This window comes from Stenella coeruleoalba (genome assembly GCF_951394435.1).
Source record: "Stenella coeruleoalba genome assembly, chromosome: 10".
NCBI classification, from domain to species: Eukaryota; Metazoa; Chordata; class Mammalia; order Artiodactyla; family Delphinidae; genus Stenella; species Stenella coeruleoalba.
In genome coordinates, this window is record NC_137156.1 from 23,997,154 (window position 1) to 24,010,456 (window position 13,303).

General features: G+C 41.2%; 1 long non-coding RNA gene across 1 annotated transcript; it reads right to left on the reverse strand.

Moving 5' to 3' along the window:
* Positions 1 to 437: 437 nt before the first annotated feature.
* LOC307193222 lies at positions 438 to 12,818 on the reverse strand. The gene is made up of 3 exons (XR_013830254.1): positions 12,800 to 12,818; positions 8,571 to 8,600; positions 438 to 537 (listed from the first exon to the last, which is right to left on the reverse strand). It is a non-coding gene; the product is annotated as an uncharacterized lncRNA (long non-coding RNA).
* Positions 12,819 to 13,303: the final 485 nt, after the last annotated feature.

Sequence of the window (13,303 nt, forward strand, 5' to 3'; positions counted from 1 at the left end):
TCCTAACCCATACCCTAACCTGTAACCTAACCCTAAACCATAGACATACCCTAAACTGTACCCTAACCCTAACCTGAACCCTAGCCCTAAACCTAACCCTAACTCGTACCCTAACCTGTACCCTAATCCTAACCTGTACCCTAACACTAAAGTGTACCATAAATCTTATCTCAACCCTAACCCATAGACAAACACTAACCTGTACCCTAAACTGTACACTAACCCTAAACCTAACCCTAACACTAACCTGTACCCTAATCCTAACCCATACACTAACACTAACCCATACCCTAACCTGTACCTTAATCCTAAACCGTAGACATACCCTAAACTGTATCCTAACCCTAACCCCTTACCATAACCCTATCCTTAAACTGTATCCTAGACTGTACCCTAATCCTAAACCATACCCTAGCACTATCCCATACCCTAACATGTACGCTAACACTAACCCATTGCCATACCATAACCTGTACCCTAAACCATACACGTGCCCTAACCCTAACCCTAACCCTTACCCTAACCCATACACTAAAACTAACCCATACCCTAACACGTACCCTATCCCATTGCTGTACCCTAAGCTGTACCCTAAACTGTAAACATACCCTAACACTAACCCAAAATTGTACCCTAACCCAAACCCTAATCCTGACCCATAACCTAACACTAACCCATAACCTAACACGTACCCTAACCCTAACAAGTAGCCATACCCTAAACTGTACCCTAACCCCACACTGTACCCTAACCCTAACACTAAACCTAACCCTAAACCATACCCTAACCTGTACCCTAATCCTAAACAGTACTCAAACACTAACCTGTACCCTAGCCGGTACCCTAATCCTAGACCATAGCCATAACCTAAACTGTACCCTAACCTGTACCCTAATCCTAAACAGTACTCAAATACTAACCTGTACCCTAGCCAGTACCCTAATCCTAAACCATAGCCATAACCTAAACTGTACCCTAACCCGTATCCTAACCCTAACCTGTAGCCAAACCCTAACCTGTACCCAAAACCGTACACTAACCCTAACACTAACCCTAACCCATATCCTAAACCGTACCCTAACACTAACCCATACACTAACACATACCCTATCACTAACCCATTGCTGTACCCTACTGTGTACCCTAAACCGTACTGGTGCCTGACCCCGAACTTTAATACTAACCCTAACCCTAAACTGTACCCTAACCCATACCCTACTCCTAACCCATACCATAACGTTAACCCATACCCTAACACGTACCCCAACCCTAAACCGTAGCCATACCATAAACTGTACCTTAACCCTATCCCATACCCTAACGCTTACCCTAAATGTAACCCTAATCCATACCCTACCACGTACCCGAATCCTAACCAGTACCCTAACCCTAACCCAAACTCTAAACCGTAGCCATACCCTAAACTGTACCCTAACCCTAACCCATACCCTAACTGAAACCCTAACCCTAAACTGTACCCTAAACCATACCCTAATTCTAAACCGTACCCTAACCCACATTCTACCCAGAACCTGTAGCCATACCCTAAACCGTACCCTAACGCTAACCCGTACCTTAACCCTAAACCTAAACCGTACCCTAACCCATACCTTAATCCTAACTTGTACCCTAACACTAACCCATACCCTAACACGAACCTTAACACTAAACCGTAGCCATACTCTGAACTGTACCCTAACCCTAAGCCGTACCGTAACCCTAACCTTAACCCATACCGTAAACTGTATCCTAATCCTTACCCTTACCCTAACACTAACCTGTACCTTATCATGTACCCTAATCCTAACCCATTGCCACACCCTAATTTGTCCCCTAAACTGTACCCATGCCCTAACCCTAAACCTAAACATTACACTAACCTGTACCCTAATCCTAACCCGTACACTAACACTAAACCATACTCTAACACGTACCCTAACACTAACCTGTAGTCATACCCTAAACTGTACCCTAACCCTATCCCGTGCCCTAACCCTAACCCTAACCCGTACTCTAAACTCTACTCCTTACACCTAACTAAAATTTTTTTTGTATTTAGAAAAATATTTCCTGGGCTTAAAACAAATTAGCAGAACAACAAAATAAAACAGAAAGTAACCTGAGTGTCCCTCAAAAAGCTAGGTCTGAAATACTTGGTACTTCTGTTCTATGGACTGTTATGTTGCCTAAAAATGTGTGAGAAATAAATCTGTTTTTCTACAGTGATAAACATGATGTTCCAGATGTAAGGAACACATGGATAAAATGAGAAAGCTACACATTATGCTGGTCGTTTCAGGGAGTGGGAAAGGATGGCAAGAGGTAAAATACTGTCTTTTCGTTAATCTTTAAATTTCACTTGTTACAAAGAACTTGAATTATAATTGTACTTTTCAAAGTAACAATAGAAATTTAAAAGAAAAAATATATTGTGTGTTTAATTACATTTCATAGAATTATTATCCCTGAATCATAATTCTGTTAGTACACCAGTATAGAGATTATTTCTTAATATTTAGGTGAGAACCATTTCCTTCTGTTCTTGAGAATAATTCTGCAAACTCACTTCCAATAATGGCACTCTTCCCCAAATCAAAGGTTCAACAAGGGAGATGCAACCAGAAAAATCATGAAAACACAAAGCAATACAACAGAAACAAAAAATTTCTAACTTCCAATAAAAACTCAATTTAGAAGAGGGTTTATATCTTCAGAACAAAAGCATTCATCCTTGACTTTCTAACCAGCGAAAAACTGTGTATTCTACAGAAAATCTGTGATGTTATTCCCATAAAACTACCCTTTAGTGCTCCTGTCTCCATTAGATTTCCTAAGCACTAGTGTTTTAATGTACAGGTAAAAACCAAAATCCTTATGTGATTTACTTGTAATGTGTGTGTTCCTTGTCTTATCCCAGGGTCTAAAGTCCTCTCTATGGCTGGATCGCAAATAATATTCTTTTACATGCTAAGTGATATCTGGAGAGTGGGAGAGGATTAATAAATACCTAACCCAAAACCGTACCATAACCGTAATCCTAACTCTTACCCTAACCCTAACCTATACCCTAAACATAACCCATACACTAAGCCTAACCCATACTCTAAAGCAAACCCGTACCCTAACTCTATCCAATACCCTAACCCTAACCCATAGCTGTACCCTAACCTGTACCCTAAACTGTACCCTAACTCTAAAACTTACCCGAAACTCTACCCTAACCCATACCCTTATCGTAACCCGTACCATAACACTAACCCACACCATAACATGTACCCTAACCCTAACCCATTGCCGAACACTAACCTGTTCCCTAAACCGTACCCATGCCCTAATGCTAACCCTAAACCTAACCCTATCCTTTACCCTAACCCGTACCCTTGTACTAACCCTTACACTAACACTAACCCGTACCCTAACATGTACCCTAACCTTAACCCATTACCATACCCTAAACTGTACCCTAACCCTATCCCATTCCCTAACTGTAACGCTAAACTGTACCCTAACCTGAACCCTAATCCTAACCTGTACACTAACACTAAACCGTACCATAACCCATACCCTAGCCCTAAACCGTAGCCATACCCTAAACTGTACCCTAATCCTAACCCATACCCTAACCCTAACCTGTACCCTAATCTGTACCCTAATAATAACCCATACCCTAACACTAAACCATACCCTAACCCGTATCCTAATCCTAACACGTAGCTGTACCCTAACCTGTACTCTAAACCGTACACCACTAGCCCTAACCCTAACCCTAACCTGTACCCTAACCCATACCCTAATCCTAACCTGTACCATAACACGGTACCCTAACCCTAACCTGTAGCCGTACCCTAAACTCTACCCTAACACTAACCTGTACCCTAACCCGTACTGTAACCCTAACCTGTAGCCTAACGCATACCCTAAACCTAACCCGTAGCCATACCCTAACCTGTAACCTAACCTGTACCCTAACCCTAACCTGTACCCTAATCCCAACCTGTACCCTAACCATAACCTGTACTCTAAACTGTAGCCTAATCCCTAATCCTTACCCCGAAATAATTTTTTTTTTGTATTGTAAAAAATATTTTTCTAGGGTTAAAACAAATTAGCAGAACAAGAAAATAAACGGAACATAATCTGAGTGTCCCTCAAAAAGCTAAGTCTGAAATACTTGGTACTTCTGTTCTATGGACTGTTATGTAGCCTATAAAAAGTGTGAGAGCTAAATCTGTTTTTCTACAGTGAGAAACATGATGTTCCATATGTAAGGAACACCTGGATAAAATGAGAAAGCTACACATTATGCTGGTCGTTTCAGCTAGTGGGAAAGGATGGCAAGAGGTAAAATATTTTTTTTCCTATAATCTTTTTAAATTTCACTTGTTACAAAGAACTTGAATTATAATTGTACTTTTAAAATGTAAGAATGGAAATATAAAAGAAAAAAATATATATATTGTGTGTTTAATTACATTTCATAGAATTATTATCCTTGAATCATAATTCTGTTAGTACACCAGTAGAGATTATTTCTTAATATTTAGGTGAGAACCATTTCCTTCTGTTTTTGAGAATAATTCTGTAAACTTTTTTCCAGTAATGGCACTCTTCCCCTAATCAAAGGTATAGCAAAGGAGATGCAAGGAGAATAATCATGAAAACACAAAGCAATACAACAGCAACAAAAAATTTCTAACTTCCAAAAACAGCCCAATTTAGAAGAGGGTTTATATCTTCAGAACAAAAGCATTCTTCCTTGACTTTCTAACCAGTCAAAATCTGTGTATACTACAGAAAATCTGTGATGATATTCCCATAAAACTACCCTTTACTGCTTCTGCCTCCATTAGATTGCCTAAGCACTAGTGTGTTAATGTACGTGTTAAAAACAAAATCCTAATGTGATTTACTTATAATGTGTTTGTTCTTTGTCTTATCCTAGTGTCTAAGGTCCTCTCCATGGCTGGACACCAAATAATATTCCTTTACGTGCTAAGTGATATCTGGTGAGAGGATTAATAAATACACTAACCCTAAAGCGTACCATAACCCTAACCCTAACTTGTATCCTAAACCTAACCCGTACCCCAACCCTAACCCATACACTAAGCCTAAACCATACCCTAACCATATCCCATACCGTAACATTAACCCATAGCTGTACACTAACCTCTACCCAAAACCGTACCCTAAACCGTACCCTAACTGTAAACTGTATCCTAACCTGTACCCTAATCCTAACCCATAACTTAACACTAACCCATACCCTAACCCATAACCTACCACTAACCTGCAGCCATGACCTATTCTGTACACTAATTCTAATGCATACCCTAAACCTAAAACTAACCCTAACCCTTACCCTAAACAGTACCCTAATCCTAACCTGAACCCTAACACATACCCTAACACTAACCTGTAGCCATATCCTAAACTGTACCTAAACGTAACCCATACTGTAACCCTAACCCTAAACCGTACCCTAAAACATACCCTAACCCTAACCCGTACCGCAAAACTAACCCTTGACCTAACACGTAACCTAATGCTAACAAGTTGCTTTTACTGAACCTGTACCCTAAACCGTACATGTGCCCTAATTCTAACCCTAAACCTAACCGTATCCCTTACCCTAACCTGTACCCTAACCCTAACCCATCCACTAACACTAACCCATACACTAACCCTAACCCATACACTAACCCTAACCCTAAGCATAAATCGTACTCTAAAAGGTTGCCTAAACCTAAACCATAGCCAAACCCTAAACTGTACTCTAACCCTATCCCGTATCCGAACCCTAGCTGTAAATCTAGACCTAAACCATACCGTAACCCATACCCTAACCCTAACCCATACTGTAACCCTAAAACGTAGCCATACCCGAAAGTGTACTCTAACCCTAACCCGTATCATAACCCTAAAATTAACCACGTTGTCGTACCCTAACCTGTACCCTAAACTGTATCCGTTCCCTAAACCTAACCTTAACCATAAACTTAACCCTAACCATAACCCTTACACTAACCATACCCTAATCCTAATCTGTACACTAACATACACCCTAACATGTACCCTAACCATAAAATGTTGTCGTACCCTAACCTGTACCCTAAACCGTACGCATTCAATAACCTAACCCTAACCCTAATCATAACACTAACACTAACCCTAAACCTTACCATAACCCGTACCCTAATCCTAACCCATACATTAACACTAATCCATACACTAACATGTACTCTAACCATAACCCATTGTTGTACTCTAACGTGTACCTTAAACCGTACCCATTCCCTAAAACTAGCCCTAACCCTAACCCTAAACCTTACCCTAAACTGTACCCTAAAACTAAGCCATACATTAACTCTAACCCATACCCTAACACGTACCCTAAACCTAAACCGTTGTCATAACCTAACCTGCACCCTAAACTGTACCCATTCCCTAACCCTAACCCTACCCTAACCCTAACCCTAACACTAACCTTAAACCTTACCCAAACCCTTATCCTAAACCTAACGCATATATAAACACTAACCCATACCCTAACACGTACCCTAACCCTAATCCATTGTTGTATCCTAAACTGTACGCTAAACCGTACCTGTTCCCTAACCCTAACCTAAGATTAAACCGTACCCTAATCCTAACCCGTACACTAACACTAACCCATACCCTAACCCTAAGCTGTTGTCGTAGGCTAACCTGTACCCTAAACCGTAACCATTCCCTGACCCTAACCCTAACCCTAATCCTAACACTAACCCTAAAAATTACCCTAACCCGTAACCTAATCCTAACCCGTACACTAACACTAACCAGAACACACATACTGTAACACTAAGCCATTGTCGCACCCTAAATTGTACCCTAAACTGTACCCATTCCCTAACCCTAACCCTAACCAAACCCTAACACTAACCCTAACCCTAAACTGTACCATAATCCTAACCCGAATACTAACAATAACCCTAAATCTCACAGTAACCCATATCCTAAATCTAACCCATACACTAATACTAACCCGTACCCTAACAAGTATCCTAACCCTAAGCCATTGCCGTAGCCTAACCTGTACCCTAAACTGTACCCATTCTCTAAAGCTAACCCTAAGCCTAACACTATCCCTTACCCTGAACCATACCCTAATCTTCACCCATACACTAACACTAACCAGGACCCTAACATGTAACCTAAATCAAACCTGTTGTCGTAAATTAAGCCGTACCCTAAACCGTACACATTCCCTAAACGTAACCCTAACCCTAAGCCTAACGCTAACCTTACCCTAAACTATACCCTAATACTAACCCATACACTAACACTAACCCTTACCTAACATGTACACAAACCCTTACATTTTGTTATACCTTAAACTGTACCATAAACCGTACCCGTTCCCTAAACCAAACCCTAAACCTAACCTTAAACCTTACACTAACACGTACAGTAATCCTAACCAGTACTGAAACACTAACCCATATCCTAACACGTACCCTAAATCTAACCCATTGTCGTACTCTAACTTGTACCCTAAACCAAACCTGTTCCCTAACCGTAACCCTAACCCTAACCCTAATCCTAACCTTACCCTAAACCATACCATAATCCTAACAAGTACACTAACTAACCCATACCCTAACACGTTCCCTAACCCGTTGTCATACCCTAACCTGTACCCTGAACCATACCCATTCCCTAACACTAACCCTAACCCTAACACTAACCCTAACCTTACCCTAAACCATACCCTAATCCTAAACCGTACACTAACACTAACCCGTACCCTAACACATACCCTAAATCTAACCTGTTGTATCCTAACCTGTACCCTAAACCATACCCATTACCTAACCGTAACCCTAACCCTAACACTAACCTTACCCTGAACTGTACCCTAATCCTAACGTGTACACTAACAATAACCCATGCCCTAACACGTAGCCTACCTCTACCCTGTGGTCATACCCTAAGCTGTACCCTAAACCGTACCCATTCCCTAACCCTAACCCTAACCTTACCCTATCCCGTACCCTAATCCTAAACCATACACTAACACTAAACCGTACCCTAACAACTACCCTAAGCCTAACACGGTTGTCGTACCCTAACCTGAACCCTAAAGTGTACCCACACCCTAACCCTAACACTAACCCAAACCCTAAAATTTACACTAACCCAAACCCTTATACGAACACGTACACTAACTCATAACCTAACACGTACCCTAACCCTAAACCGTTGTCCTACCATAACCTGTACCCTAAACCCTACCCATTCCCTAACCCTAACTCTAAAACTCACCCTAAAACTTACTGTAAACCGTAAACTAACCCTAACCCGTACACTAACACTAACCCACACCCTAACATGTACCTTAACCCTAACACGTTTTTGTACCCAAAACAGTACCCTAAACTATACCCGTTCCCTAAACCTAACTGTAACCCTAACCCTAAGTTACCCTAACCCGTACCATAATCCTAACCCATACACTAACACTAAACCGTATCCTAACATGTACCCTAACCCTAACACGTTGTTGTACCCTAAGCTTAACCCTAAACTGTACCCATTCCCTAACCCTAACCCTAACCCTAAACCTTACCCTAACACGTATCTTTATCCAAACCCATACACGAACACTAACCCATACCCTAACACGTACCCTAACGCTAAAACGTTGTTTTACCCTATTCTGTACCCTAAACCTGAACCGATCCATAACACTAACGCTAATCATAACCACAACCCTAACCCTAACATGTTGTCGTACCCCAACCAGTACATTAATCGTTACCCATTCCGTAACCCTAACTTTAACTGTAACACAAACACTAACCCTAAACCTTACCCTAACCCGTAACCTAATCCTAACCCATACACTAACACTAACCCATACCCTAACAGGTACCCTAACCCTAAATCGTTGTCGTACACTAACCTGTACCTTAAACCATAACTGTTCCCAAAGCCTAACCCTAAACCTAAACCTAATACTTACCCAAACCCTAAAACTTACCGTAATCCGTACCCTAATCCTAACCCGTATACTAACATTTTCCCGGACTATAACACGTACCCTAACCCTAAACCATTGTCGTACCCTTAACTGTACCCTAAATCATATCCGTTCCCTAATCCTAACCCTAACCTTAACCATAACCCTAACACTAACACTAAAGCTTACCAAGCATGTACTCTAATTCTAAGATGTACACGAAAACTAACCCGTACTGTAACACGTACCCTAACCCTAAACCTTTGTCGTATCCTAACTTGCACCCTCAACCATACACGTTCCCTAACCATAAAACTAATCTTAAACCTAACCCTAACACTAAACCTAAACCTTACCCTAACCCTAACCCTTACCCTAACCCGTAACCTAATCCTAAACCGTACACTAACACTAACCCATTCCCTAACACATACCGTAACCCTAATATGTTGTCGTAGCCTAACCTGTAACTTAAACTATAACCGTTGCCTAACTCTAACCCTAAATTTAACCCTAAATGTAACACTAACTCTAAACTTAACCGTAACACGTACCTTAACCCTAACCCGAACACTAACACTAAACCATCGTCTAAAACGTACCCTAAACCTAACCTGTTGTCGTACCCTAAAGCGTACCCTAAACCGAACCCTTTCCCTAGCCCTAAACCTAAGTCTGACCCTAACCTGTACCCTAATCCTAACCAGTACACTACCACGAACCCATACCCTAACATGTACCCTAAACAGAAACCATTGTCGTACGCTAACCTGTAACCTAAAGCATACTGTTCCCTAACCCTAAACCTAATCGTAACCCTAACACTTACCCTAACCCATACACTAATCCTAACTAGTACACTAACACTAACCAATACCCTAACGTGTACCTGAACCCTAACATGTTGTCGTATCCTAAAATGTACCCTAAACCGTAGCCGTTCCCTAACCCTAATCCTAAACTTAACCCTTCACTTAATTCTAACCCTTAACGTTACGCGAATCCGTACCCTAATCCTAACCCGTACACTAACAATAACCCATACCCTTACACGTACCCTAATCCTAAACCGTTGTTTTACCTTTACCTGTACCCTAAACCATACCGTTCCCTAACCCTTACCCTAAGCCTAAACCTAACACTAACGCTAAACCTTACATGAACCCGTACCCTAAACCTAACCTGTACACTAACACTAACCCATACCCTAACATGTGCCCTAAACCTAAACTATTATCGTAAGCTAACCTTTACCCTAAAACATACCCGTTTCCTAACCCTAAGCCTAATCCTAATCCTCACTAACCCATACCTTAATCCTAACCCGTACACTACCACTAACCCATACCCTAACACATACCCTAACCCTAAATCGTCATTGTACAATAACCTGTACCCTAAAACATACGTGTACCCTAAACAAAACTCTAACCCTAACGCTAATCCTAGTCCAAACCCTACCCGTTCCCTAACCATAAACCGAAACTTAACCCTAACTTTACCTTAAACCATACCCTAATCCTAACCTGTATAGTATCACTAACCTGTACCCTAACACGTACCCTAACACTAAAACGTTGTTGTACCCTAACCTGTACCCTAAACCATACCTGTTCCCTAATCCTAACCCTAAAACTAACTCTAACCCTAAACCTTGCCGTAACCCATAACAGAATCCTAACTCGTACACTAAAACAAATTCACAATGTAACACATACCCAAACCCTAACATGTTGTCCTACCCTGATCTGTACCCTAAACCATACCCGTTTTCTAACTCTAACCCTAAACTTAATCCTAACCCTAACACTAACACTAAACCTTACACTAACCTGTACTCTAATCTTCACCGGTACACTAAAACTAACCCGTAGCCTAACACGTACCCTAACCCTAACACTTGTTGTATCCTAACCTGAACCCTAAACTGTACCCATTCTCTAACCCTAACACTAACCCTAACCGTAATCCTAACCTTACCCTAAACCGTACCATAATCCTAACAAGTACACTAACACTAACCCGTACCCTAACACATTCCCTAACACATTGTCATACCCTAACCTGTACCCTGAACCGTACCCGTTCCCTAACACTAACCTTAACCCTAACACTAACCCTAACCTTACCCTAAACCATACCCTAATCCTAAACCATACACTAACACTAACCCTAACCCTAACACGTACCCTAAATCTAACCTGTTGTTGTATCCTAACCTGTACCCTATACCGTACCCGTTACCTAACTGTAACCCTAACCCTAACACTAACCTTACCCTGAACCATACACTAATCCTAACCCATACACTAACGATAACCCATGCCCTAACACGTAGCCTACCTCTACCCCGTGGTCATACCCTAAACTGTACCCTAAACCGTACCCATTCCCTAGCCCTAACCCTAACATTACCCTAACCCATATCTTTATCCGAAACTGTACACTAACAGTAACCCGTACCCTAACATGTACTATAATCTTAAACCATTATTGTACCCTAATCTGTACCCTGAACCATAACTGATCCATAACACTAACGCTAACCATAACCCCAACCCTAACCCTAACACGTTGTCGTACCCTAACCTGTACGTTAAAAGATACCCATTCCCTAACCCTAACCCTAACTTTAACCCTAACCCAAACACTAACCCTAAGCCTTACCCTAACCCATAACCTATTCCTGACCCATACACTAACGCTAATCCATACCCTAATACGTACCCTAACCCTAAATCATTGTTGTACACTAACCTGTACCTTAAACCATACCCGTTCCCAAAGCCTAACCCTAAACCTGACCCTAATACTTACCCAAACCCTTAAACTTACCCTAACCCGTACCCTAATCCTAACCCATACACTAACACTAACCCGTACCGTAACACGTACCCTAACCCTAAACCATTGTTGTATCCTTAACTGTACCCTAAATCATACCCATTCCCTAAGCCTAACCCTAACTTTAACCATAACGCTAACATTAACACTAAAGCTTACCCAGCATGTACCCTAATTCTAAGCTGTACACGAAAACTAACCTGTACTGTAACACTTACACTAACCCTCAACCTTTGTCGTATCCTAACTTGTACCCTCAACCATAAACGTTCCCTAACCATATAACTAACCTTAAACCTAACACTAACACTAAACCTAAACCTTACCCTATCCCATACCCTAATCCTAACACGTACACTAAAACTAAACCATATCCTAACACGTACCCTAACCCTAAAGAGTTGTTGTGCACTAAAATGTATCCTAAAACATAGCCATTCCCTAACCCTAACCCTAACCCTAAACCTTACCCTAAACTGTACCGTACTCCTAAACCATACACTAACACTAACCCGTATGCTAACACATACCCTAACTCTAACACGTTGTCATATGCTAACCTGTACCCTAAACTATAACAGTTCACTAATTCTAACCCTAAACTTAACCCTAACCCTAACACTAACTCTAAACCAAACACTAACCCATACCTTAATCATAAACTGTACACTAACACTAAACCACACCCTAACACGTACCCTAAATCTAAACTGTTGTTGTACCCTAACGTGTACCCTAAACTGTACCCATTCCCTAACCCTAACAATAGCCATAACCCTAAACTTTGTCCTAACATGTACTCTAATCCTAACCTGTACACTAACACAAACCTGTACCTTAACACGTACCAAAATCCTAACCCGTTGTCGTACACTATAATATACCCTAAACCATATGCGTTCCCTAACCCTAACCCTAACTTTAACACTAACAATAACAGTAACCCTAAACCTTACCCTAACCCGTACCCTAATCCTAAACCATACACTAATGCTAACCTATACCCTAAACCTAAACCGTTGTCGTACACTAACCTGTACCTTAAACCATACCCATTCCCAAAGCCTAACACTATACCTAATCCTAATACTTACCCTAACCCATACCCTAATCCTAACCCTTACACTAACACTAACCCATACCCTAACACGTATCCTATCTCTAAACCGTTGTCGTACCCTAACCTGTAACCTAAGCCATACCCGTTCCCTAACCCTAACCCTAACATGTTGTTGTACAATAACCTGTACCCTAAAACATACCCATTCTCTAATTCTAACCCTAAACCTAACCCTAAACCTAACCCTAACACTAAACCTTACACTAACCCGTATTCTAATCTTAACTGGTACACTAACACTAACATGTAGCCTAACACGTACCCTAATCCTAACACGTTGTAGTACATTAACCTGTACCATAAACCATACCTGTTCCCTTACACTAATCCTAACC